We start from the raw sequence: 12,873 nt of genomic DNA, 5'->3' as shown, positions 1-12,873 counted from the left end.
AACGAACTTGCTTTCTTTTGGCCCAATTCAGCTCTGATGTAAGCTGGCACAACACCTACTGACTACAATAGGACTGCACAAAATAGTGATAGTAATATTTACCTGTCCCACATGGCTCTTTGAAGAACACAAGTGCTATACATATGGTAAGCAGTATTAGTTAATGTGACATTCCAATGTGGATGTTCATGAAGGAACCAGTTGTCACCACAGTAATTTGTTGGTAGGTAAAGTCATAAGGGCAACAGACTACCAGTCAAGAAGTGTGGTACAGATATTTAAGGAAAGCATAGAAGTTGGCAGTACGACATCTCAGGCTATATATCTCATGGCAATGATTAAACTTCACGTGTGGTTAAAGTCAGTAAAGCTGTGGGCTTGTGTTTTATAACACTCTCCAAGGTGTGCTCTGTTCAGATAGAAAGGCAGTGCTTGTCATGTCTAATTGCTTAACTATAACCTGAAGTCTAGTTATCTTAACAATGGGACAACTGTCCCATACAAGACCATCTGGGTTCCACTTTCCTTAGGATACTGCTATTATTCCAAGACACTGTCTAGTCTCATTGTCTTTCTGTCATTTTGTATACTGAAATCTTAAAATGACCAAGTCTAAGTATCAGAGGTTTTTCTTGACTGTTTGATACTAAAATGATTTTAATTTCTTTCCTTATAATGTTTGCCAAACATATGGCTGGAGTACTAACTTTACCAAACCTTCAATGACATCACAATTCTGACCCTGCCAAGAGGAATTCTGAGCTAACATGTTAACATGCAGAACAGATGAAGAACAATAAACACCAAGTGAATGCCTCAGTCCTTTGATATTTAACATTATCCTGTTATTTATAGAATCTCAGGGTTGAACTGTCTCAGACGATCACAAGTAGAATGCATTTGGGAGAATCAAAATGATCAGGAATTGAAGCCAGAATATCCATGGCCAGAACACCTGATACTTCAAAGAAATGAAAGTCAAGAAAGCTCATAATGAATCTGCCCAATTTATGCCTTGCAAATGTAGTATGCCCATTCGCCTAACATCAGTAATTTTCACAGAACAAATACCTACACGATACATTACAAGACAAGCAGACAATATATGTTTCCTTTGATTATTTGCACTTTGAGCATTGTTCAAGATTTTAGCCTCCAAAATCATTTACACAGATCTGAACAAGAGCACTACACCTGTCTAGCTTATGGAAGGTCAGAATGTGAACGTCACAACTTGAGCCCACCTCTAAGGTCAGTAAAGGACTGATGCTTCATATTCATTATTTTGTCTGCACTGTTTAGACAAACTTGAGATAGCCAGGAATAGGGACAAGCTACCATATATACGTAAGAAGAGAACATAAGAATGACCATACTGAGTAATACAATTGTCTATCTAGACCAGTATCCTGTCTTCTGACACAGGCCAGTGCCAGGTGCTTCAAAGGGAATAAACAGAACAGAGCAATGCAAGTGATCCATCCCCTGTCGTCTAGTCCCAGCATCTGGAAGTCAGAGACATAGGGACACCCACTGCCTGGGATTGCATCCAAATACATCTACCTCTCCTCCATGAACTTATCTAATTCTTTTTTAAATCCAGTTATGGTTTTGGCCTTCACAACATCCCTTGGCAATGAGTTCCACAGGTTGACTGTGCATTATGTGAAAATAGTCCCTTTTGTTTCTTTAAAACCTGCTGCCTATTAATTTCATTGGGTGACTCCTGGTTCTTATGTTATGTGAAGGAGTAAATAACACTTCCTTATTCACATTCACCACACCATTCATAATTCGATAGACTTCTATCATATTCCCCCCAAGTCGTCTCCTTAGTCACCATGCAGGTCCCACCACGGCCCCAACAGGAAGCGATTTGCCAGGTTGGGTATGTGGTTAACTTCCCAGCTAGCTGGCATACATACTTCCCACTGCTAGCACACACTAGCCCAGAAATCTTGTGCTTACTCCGCTATGCATTAAGGCTGAGTGGATGGATCCATCTGTCACGCTGGCTGGATTGGACAGGAGGGGGGCATTTGTTATATTGTTTAACATCAATATGTCAAAATCATAATAATTCATGTGAGATATGACATGTCAGGTACTGTTAGAAAGGCTATAATGTGCTAAGTAAGATGATGATGTTTATGTTCATGTGTTATACGTGAGATGGAAGTTATGGATATGTTTGATATATCAGCATTTCAAATTGTGCTGTCTGGATAATGACTCAGACAGGATGGCTGCAGAACAATAGCCTGCTTAATGGCCCATTAAGACATTCCCAGGTGCAAGGGGCCCAGGGGGAGAAGCCAGGGATATACCTAATAAGTCACCAGGACTTGCCCATGTGACTCTGGACTCCATTTTAGTTCCTGTAAAACTCCACAAACAGCATGGCCAGGGCCAGGAGGTATATAAGGCAGAGGCCTGGGGAATCCATTTAGTCTTTTATTCCTTTTCAGCTACAGACACATATCTGCCTCTGGATCAATTCACTTGCAACTGAACCGAAGAACTAAGATCCATCCAGATACTGGACGTATACCAGAGTAACTGTACAAGCCTGAAACTCCACAATGATGTATATGGACTTTCAAATCATTTGTATGTATCTGATTACTTTAAGCCTTTAACATTTCTCTTATGGTTTGTTTCTTTCCCTTTATAATAAACCTTTAGTTTTAGTTACTAAAGGATTGGCTGGCAGCGTGGTATTTTGGGTAAGATCCAAACTTATATTGATCTGGTACTGTGGCTGACCCTTTGGGGTCAGAGGGAACCTTTTTAGTAAAGAGCATAGAGTTTAAATAACTGGTCTCTTTACTGGACCTAGTGGCTGATTGGGGGCCGGAGACTGGAATGCAGTAAAGGGGGCTGTGTGTATTAGTGTTCTGGCTTCTTGATAACCAGTTTGGGGGAATCAGAAGCACAGTTTGTGGCTGGTTGGGAAGTCCGGCTTTAGTGCCATCCACCAGTGCAGGGGAAATCTGCTCCCTTTTTACAGCCTACCCTGACCTTGGCATTCTCAGGTGGCTGCCCTACGCATGGAAAGGTCACACCATCTTCATTTCTCTTTTCCTGCCTCTACAACGTAAGAGCTGGGAAAATGAATATGAATATTAGTTCACATTCTAGCACCAGGGTATTGTCAAACTCCATTCACAGTCCTGAATATCAACCTAAGGAACAATTACAGTCCCCTGGGGATTTCTCACATTGTTTCCATGCATATGGGCTGTCCTTTATGTTTAACTCCAGCAATCAAGATAAAATCCATATAAGCAGCAAAATGCAAGGATTCCTTTCCTGCTCAGATCCCAGTTACCTCTATATTTCAAGTCTATATTTGATTCTACAATAGTTCCATACATCAACCCAAGGGCATCAAGAAAGGTGAAGTTACTTTGGATCAGAGCTGGTGAAATTTTTACTGGTGATTTCTCCTTTAGAGAATTTACCATTAAACTCAACACATTTGAAATAAGTTTCACTTTGAGTCTTTGGATTCATTTCAAACTCAAAACATAACAATGTGTGGGATCAAAACCCACGAAGATATCCTCACAGCTCTCTGTCAAAGGAAACCACAGAGTTTTGCCATGCCCTAAGTGTCACTTCTCATGAAACATGGGCTGAGGAGAATGATTGGATCTGGTTTTCTTTAGAGTAGAGTTCGTGGTTCAGATCTAAGGGGTAGGATTTAGGTTCAATAGTTCCAAGATCTTCTGAGCTTTTTTCCCAAAGATTTCAGCATTGAATACCCTCGAGAGGATAGTCAAGAATTGCTTGACAGTGTCACCCAAAGAAGATTCTCCTTCGGCTCAAGAGATGGGTGAGCAAGTGCTTTTGAGCAGTAGGGGACTGAATTCCATCTGTAGTGTTACCAAGAAGATCTGAATGGCAGTATAATGAATACCAAGAAGTTCTGGTAGTCATGGATTTGATAAGATACCATAAACAAGTGTTAACACCAATTATTTTTGATTTAGCAGGTTTTAACTCAACAAAATTGATTTAGAGATGGAACAAATTAAGATCTTTCAACAATTTATGTGACTAGTAAGTCTAAATCAAGTCAGAAAATGAGGTCCATGACCTCTCACTTGCTTCCAGTAGGACACTCACACTGCTTCCAAGATCTTAATACAGTCCTAGCCATTTAGAACATCAAATAATTATGTTAAATATCACTCTTTTGAAAAGATCTCAGCTCTGGTCCATGTCTGCAAGTTAACATTAACATATTCTTTAAAAGGTATTGAAACAGAGACATTACGAATTCCTGTACAGCAAGACTTGCATGGATCATTTAATATTGTCAAAACAGACTGTTCTGTGACTAAGGGTTTGTTGTATATGAGCTCAGCTTGCAAGTACCATAAATCCAGGAGTTCCAGAAAAAAACCACAAACATATTTCTCGTGTCTTCTGGGAGTGGCTCTGTTTAAAACCTTCTTACAAATAAAATGTTGACTTCTCCATTGCTTTCTTCAGGAAGATTTTGGTGAAGAACAAAGAAGCCTGAATAAAAGAAAGGAATTATTTATGATTAATTTACTTGAAAAGGTATGTGTGTGGTGTGCATGTGTGTGTCTGAGACTCTAGTCATGTACAGACTATAAACAATTTTAACTACAAATGGTAAGTAGCCACTACTACTGAAGGAAGTGCTTGACTTAACTTTTGGTCATTTTTATTTTGAAGTGGTGTTGAGAGAGATTAAGAGGGCAAAGAGAATGTCTAGAAGAAATAAAAACCACACATATGCACAAAGCAGCATTTATAGAGGTATGCTCTATTACTTATGAAGTTGTTAAAATTGTTTAGACACAAGCTTACATGGAAATGTAGATTCATGTTAGCAAGAAGATTATTGCAAAGATCTGCTATTATAAAAATATTAAGAAACTGGAAAAACACTCAAGTAATTTGTATTTGTAAATATCCTGCTAAAACTTATGTTTTTTTATTATATCATTACAAGTGAAGTATCCATACAGTAAAAAGTTCAAGTTTGGGGAGATGTGTTAGTGACTTTAAGAGAATATAGGTACCTCTAACTACTTTAGAACTTTAATAACTGATCTAACATTATATATAGTATATTCATATATAAATATATTAAAATATGAGTTTTGATAGCTTCAAATGTTTTGTGTACACATATACACAAATGTGTGTGTATTATACATATGCTTTTAGGAAAATGGAGTCTGATCCTGCTTCTACCACAGTACAAATACACTAAATATAGTCCAAATTTACACTGTTCCTGGTGTTTGCCTTTAACTTTAATGTTAATTTACAACATAAACCTCAGCATAAGCTTTCTCCTGAGTTTGACTGTCCCTAGGACTTTTCCTTGCAGGAGCCCTCTGCTCCTTACCATCATGTCCTCGGCCTCTGAGAGAAGATGAAACTAATATGTACTCTTGAGATGAAGCCAGTTAAACTGACCTGGGTCTTGCTGCCAGGATAAGTCAGCAGACTTATCTTTAACTTTCTTAAAGAAAAACCTAACTTTCCCCTTCCTCTGTAGCCTGGGGCACAGCTCACTTGCTGGTGGATTCTCTGAACCTTAAAGCCTTTAAACCATGATTTGAGGACTTTAATAACTCAGTTATAGGTTAGAGGTTTATTAAAGGAGTGGGTGGATGAGGTTCTGTGGCCTGCATTGTACAGGAGGTCAGACTAGATGATCATATTGGTCCCTTCTGACCTTAGAATGTGAGAGTCTATGAGCTCTGCATCTTTGAAACTCTGAAAAGCGATACAGGCTAATACGAGTTGTTATAGGAGCCACTTCAGGGGTCTTGTACACAGAAAGGCTGGCAAAACTCAAGTGTATCGTAGAGTTCATGTTATAAGTTTTGCCTCTATCAGGAAGGATGATTTTTACTTTGTTTTAATTTCCCCTGGGGGGGGTTGGGGAAGTGCACTCTACCATCATACCAACAGAAAGAAAGCAGCTGAGAAGAAAAGGCTTTTACAATTGCTGCTGTGAAACAGAGGAAGTTTGGTATTTCTGCACTTTTGGAGGCATTCAAAGGGACATGGTTTTTCCTCTCACACGGTCTGTCCCCTCATCTCAGGGACTTTATCCAAAATGCATGAAAACCTAGTCCAAAAGAAAAAAAAAGGTCTGTAAATGTCATTAAAAAACCCCAAAAGACCACTGCTGTGATGAACATACTCGTTGAGTAAAAGAATAAAGGAAAGCTGCACCATGTGCTCATTATAAAGGTTCTTTTTCCTTTCCTTTAGTTTGGCAATTAAACATTTTATTTATTCATATTGTATCTCCACCCAGGAATAATGACCCCCCTCTGTGCTGGACACCCCAAATATATTCCATTAGTTCCGATGACTTTGTGAAAGCTACAGGCAAATTTTGTGACTAAGTCAAGGTCAATATGAAGGGAGGAGGCACTTAAAAGCAAATATTGAAGTCAATGTTGAGCCTTTTATTCTTGTTAAAGGTTAAAGAACAGATAATTATTTAGTAGTTTGCACTTGGTTTTACATGAGTTTATGAGAGGAAAATAACTGTAAAGAAATGGCTTAATACCTGTGAATACATTTTGCAAGCAAAAGACAAGGCACTGTTGGCACTGTTCCCTTTGGCCTTCACCTGACAGTGACAGAGATTCCTGTTCCTCACACCCAAAAGGCTGTATTCTCCTCCCTCTGTGTATACATAACTCTCATTAATACTAATAGATTCCAGGCACAAATATCCAAGGAAGACTCATCTGGAAGTATGGATAGAAAATTCTTGCTTGAGGAGCGGCATAGGCTTAATATGGGAAATAAGGTGCTTAGGGGGGTGACTAATAATGGCAAGGCACACAGAGCAGGCTGGGAATTAACTTGTTTCCATTACAGATTATTAGCAAAAATGTTAGAGCTCAATCCTCCGCCCCTCTACCATGCCCAAGAAGCTAAGTTTGGCACAGTGTAGGTTGCACGGAAAGAGAAATCATACCCTCTCAGGCCACTGGAGACACCCCCCTGCAGCCTCTCATGCAGCCCTGAGGAGGTAGTAGCCCCTTCTGGTTCTGCTCACTGGCTCTGTGGGAACAGTGGTTAGTGTTCCTAAATAATAGGAGATCCACCACAACCCTTTTTATGCCAAGCCCTGCACCCATCAACTCAAACCCTCCTGCACAGGAACGTAAGGGGTTTGCCCACAAAGCTGGACTCTATGGTACACAAGGGACTACCTGCAGAGTCTCTACAAAGTCTGTTCCTCCTGCATTCCCAAGCTGCAGATGGCCAAGGTTTGGCCTTTAGACATGGCATACAATGTAGAAATGAAGTGTTTTTCACTTTAAGGTTTAAATAGCTAGCTCTTATGTAATGCTGCTCACCAGATCTCAAAAGAGGTCAGTATCATTATTCCCATTTTTCAGATAGTGAAACTGAGGCATAGAGAAGTGAAGTAACTTGCCTAAAGTCACCCATTAGGACAGTGGCAGAGCTGGAATTGAGGTCTATTGAGTCCCAGTCCAATGTGCTATTCTGTAGGCCACACAGCCTAGGATGTGGATCAGGCTTGCATGTAAAGATGCCAAACCTCTGAGTATAAAACATTCTAACTTCTTAGGTTTATGTCTACATCCTTCTACATAGCTTGGGCTTCCCATGAAAGAAATGCTTGGCCACTCTCAGCCTCAGGTCAGGACAAATCATTTTAACTGAAGCATACTGCATTGTTGTGTACAAGGAAAATGAGTCAAGGATCAAGGACAGGTCCTTACTGAGGAGAGTGAGAGAGGCTACATATCAAATAGGTATTAAAACTAGTGGTGGAGTCATATTTAAGCACCTAAATAAGTGATCTGATTTTCAAAAGTACTGAACTCCCAGCAGCTTCCACTGAAGTCAGTAACCTAGTATCTGGGCCATTGTTGAGAAGATTGAGGGGGATAAAATTCCTTCTAATACGCACAGATGACCAGCAGCTCAGACAGAAAGATCAGAACAGTTATAGATAGCAGTAACAGTCAGTCAGCCCTTTCTAAAATCCAGCAAAATAAACTGAGGCTCAGCAATCTCTTTTATTGGTGTGTAAGCCTAATGATACTACTATCAGTGTAGATGCCCAATGGAGATGTGGCTGGCGTGAAACCTCTTTGCCAAAACAGTCTGGGTTATTGTTATAAGAAACTCAAACAAACAATTAAATCGTGACTCAGACTGGAAAAGGAAGCTACTATTCCTGCCAAAACCTGTGATGGAGGAAGATCTAATTAAAACAGAGAAGAGGACAGAAGCAGTGGGTCTACCAATGACCCATAACCATATCTTGTCATAGTGTGGTTAATGCAGCTCTCCATTCACACACAGAGTCCCGCACTAGAAGTGATATTGACAGATTAATGTTTTTCAATCCTTTCCCATTGCTACATTTTATATGCATTTTGCATGGGAGGCCAAAATCAATGCAATTCCCCCAAAGCAGTTTGGCATGGGACCTGTTTGGACACTGTTTCTCATAGATATCCTCTGGCTTAATATAGAAGAGAAGGAGCTAAAAAAAAATCATCTGGCCTGTTAAAGAATGAGAAGGAGGTGGTCAGTCTGGCAATTACTGTTTATAGCTGCATATGGTGTCTGTCTGGCCATCTTGTGTGACAAGTGTCGAATTTCTGGGGAAAAGGAAAACTGCAGATCCTTTTCTTAACTCAAGGGACTTCAAAGCACAGAAAGCTGAAAAGTTTGAATCTCTCTCTAGTTTTGAAAGAAGATGAGGAGTCTGTTACACCTGCACATGCGCAGAAGAGGTGAGGTCACTGATGAGTTTCTGCCAGGATTTGCTGACTTTGGAAAGAGCAAGCTGCCAAGCTAGCTAGCTCTGTTTGCTGCATTTTTGTTACAGAAGATCCAGAAATTGTCGATAATGCTTTGCCATTGGAATTAATTGACTCCAGTACAGCTTGGCATTTTACTTCATTGGAATTCTGCAAAAAGCTAACTTCAAGCAACTTTAGTGGCCTGAAATGTCACATGCCAGGTTTTTTCTAATTTTGATCACATGCTGTACAACTTAAGAAAGGTACCATTTACCTTCTTTAACCAGAAGATGTCTAAGTACATTATACACAACTGCTACAAGCCAATCTGTTTGACTTGCTGGTTCCAGTATATATTTTGATCATATAAATTAGAAAGAGTCAGTATCATGTTTGCCATTAGTTATGTCAGAGTTTACATTTCATTACGTAATGATAAATTAAATACTGGCAGAAGTCAGCATCATCTAGTGGGTACAGCATGGGTCTGGTAGGAGGCTGGCTTCTAGTCCTAACACAGCCAATGTTTCACTATGATGATCATGAATCTTTTCCCCTGGTGCGAGCATATTCTTTTGGAATCATTAAGTTGAATTCTAAGTAGAGTTGGTTGAAAAATGAAAATAAAAACAAATCTCATGTTAAAATTTTTGAAAATGTTCTGACTAGCTGAACCTCTAAGTTACGTAAGCTATCTCTAATCAGAATGAACATTTCGCTATATGTATTACCAACTAGATATTTTGTTTGAATTGACACACAAGGAAAAGACGGCACTTGCTGGAGATCATTCCCTAAATCTAGCTTTCCAAAGCAGCAGATAACCTGGTCTCCCATTTAAATCATTTCCCAAACTGTATCCTATTTTTGCTCAGTTGAGTACAAAAACAGGGAGATCAGGTGAGCAGAAGATCTGCAGTTTGTTGAGTTCATCCCTACAGTCTTACTTCTATTGTGGCAAGTCCTTAGATATGGAGACCTAGTGGTTCTCTCTCTTAACCAGTGGTCCTGAATCTGTGGTCCATGAACCACAAGTGCACCAGAAAAGGCTTTGGGATCTTTGAGAAACAAGCAATGGAGAACTGGGTGTTGAGAGTGTCTCTTTATTTTGAAATGACCTACCTGAAGTAAAAATAGGAGAACCACTGCCTGGCTTAAATATTTAAAATATCCTCCAAGCTTTACAATACAATGGTTAGATAAAGGTAATCCCTGCTATGCAACTGAGTTTTGCTGTTCCTTTGGGTGGTAGTTCTATATAGGTTTAATTGTATCCTTTCCAGGCACGTATTTCCCTCCCAGTGGAACATGGTAGCATCCTGAAACAAGTTATACAAGTCCTTCCACAGTTGTATCCTTCCAGTATTGCTAAATATCAGAAAATCTCAACACTTACTCAGAAGCTGTAGTAGAGGTTCAGCACTGAAGGGATAAACAAAAGGCAAATGTCCCAAAGTGCAGCTGAGTAGTTGCTTTATGTTTTTGGCATAACTATTTAATCAGAAAACCACTGTGAGAGAAAATCTGACATTTTCTTGCAGTTTATATAACACTTTTCACCACTGAGGAGAAAACATAATCCCTTGGGTTTATAACTAGGCTATACTTAATCAGGCATACAAGCACCTCAGAAAATAATGCAAGTCTTCAACATCTTTGAACATTCCTTCTATTTCTTTCAGCTTTATCCAAAATACACTCTCTATGAAAGCCAAAGTCCAGACCTACAACCTGAGATTCTGCTAGAAGAACTGAGGAAGTTCTGAACAGGGAAGCAGCAGAGAACATGGCAACAATGAAAAGTGCAGAAGAATGGCAGCAGAGCTTGGGAGAGGGCTAAGGTAGTGTGAGATAGCGCTCCAGTTTAAGATAACGTTGAACCAAATGTGAATATTTCTGTTCCAAAATTAATCAAAGGTAAAAGCCTATTCACACATTATAGCTTAGTTAAATACTGTATCTTGAAAAGGAATGTTGTACAGTATACAGATAATGAGCTGGGCTCAAGGCACAAAGCTTGGTTTTAGATCCAAATGGGTGGTCTCATCCAGGATTTCGATATGGTCCATTATAAAGTGAGGGACCAGTTGTGCTGTCTGGATCTGGACTTTCCCAGACTTCAGCAGGCTCCAGATTTGGAGTTTTGATAATGGCTCATGAAATGGGTAGATATACAGTATACTGCATATCATGGGAATCAGAGACACAGCTCCCAGGCCAAAGGTAGCTAATGACTGTTGTGTAACCTTGTGTTTGATGTCTACACCTGTAGGGAGCCAGTACATAAAGGACACAATGTGCCAGGAGACTAGCTGATCACCCTATCACCACTTATTCAGCAGAGTTAGAAGCACTCCTCTCAAGACTGCATGCAAGCACAGTATAACTTTCATTTCAGATCTGCAAGATGGAAGCAGGAGCAATGACAAATTATAGAACCTGAAAATTTGCTATTATTGTTATTTAGCAAAAACAACAAAGAATTGGAGGGCTGGATGTCTCTCTTCTTCCCCATCCCCAAATAAGTAAAACTGCGGCTACTGCTTTCCTTTAGTTCCAACACAGTGATCCCGTTGGGAATTTCAGGCCACTAAGGCATATGTTGTATATAGGCAGAGATGTTTCTCCCTTAAAATGAGTTAACTCCCCTAGCATAAATAATCTTCAAAATATCCTAAAGGCCTGTGAGTATCACCCTTAAAAATGTCATATTGTGTAGGCTGCCCCCAAACAAACAATAGCTTATTGAGAAATATAGTTCTACCTCGACTCTGAATTTCAACATTTCCATATTCCACTTTAGATAGGCTACTTCTCTTTCAAGGCAATGATAAAAATGGTCCAGAAACAACCACTATGGGGGTCATAGCACGTTGACAATATATTTCAATTCATAGATGTATTTAGTACTGATGTTGGACCAATGACTTTGCAGGCTCAAGTCTTCTATATAGCTACATAAGAGTTACTACCTAATATGTACAACATGACAAGCAATATTGCCAAATTCCCTGCTTCATTTTCTCAGCTAATACGCTTCAGACCAGACCTGGAAGGACCAGCTGGTGTGGTTGTTGGTTAATAATCACATTACTTTCCAACAAATGGCTTCTCTAGTCAGAATGTTATGACAAGCAAAATTTTCCACAAAACTTATTGGAAACAAATGTTATCAAATATTTAAGCAAAACAGGGAAGAAAAGTTTTGGGAACATCTTCTGTTTACTCATTTCTTCTATTCATAAAGGGCAGTTTTATGACTCTCACCAAATTCTGAGGAACTGTCTCAACCCATGGAGGTCTGATAAGGGAGTCAAGTAAAATATCATCCCCCCCTCATTGTTTTCAAGATAATGGTGCACAAGTAGATTGTGTGTCTGAGTTGACACATTTTTGTGGCAATTTTTAAGGCTACAAATCTAATTATTTTGTGTCAAAATAGATATGCACATTCTAATTCATCTGAATGGCCAAAAAGTAGCAAGAAGTATTGCAAGGGAAACGTGCTTTTGGATATGAGAATTACACACACACACACACACACACACACACACACACACAAAATGCATTTGCAATTACTCATGACTAAGTTTGAGCTAGCGGTAAATGCACAGCAGAACGATCAGCTAGACAACTAACTGGACCTATGTCAGTATCTTATATTTATACCAAGTCTTGCATCCCAACAGTCCCAAATTACTTTAATACTACTGAAATGCATCCACGATTGTGACCAATAATGGCAACCAATCACAATACAATAAACTGTTCAAGGGAAAGAAAATTTTAGTAAAGGATACTGTGGCAAACCCCTACTCTTATGAAATTGGCATGGGATCTTTCAAGTCCACAAAGTGGAAACAAAACCTGAGGGTTTATTTTTATTTTCTTCCTTAATTCTCATCATGAAGACCCACATCTCCCCTAAAGTAAACTGAATGATACTCAATTTATGCTTCATCCTTTCCACTGCACTGTTAAGAGCAATTGTGCAAAGAGCTGATGAGTGCTTAAACATAATCACAGTGCTTTGCAAACATTAATTAAACTGAAGACAGGTGCTGTCTTAGAG

The sequence above is a fragment of the Emydura macquarii genome, unplaced genomic scaffold, assembly GCF_026122565.2.
Source record: "Emydura macquarii macquarii isolate MOO-44397 ecotype Brisbane River unplaced genomic scaffold, CSIRO-AGI_Emac_v2 contig_1253, whole genome shotgun sequence".
NCBI classification, from domain to species: Eukaryota; Metazoa; Chordata; order Testudines; family Chelidae; genus Emydura; species Emydura macquarii.
This window is presented reverse-complemented; position numbering follows the sequence as displayed.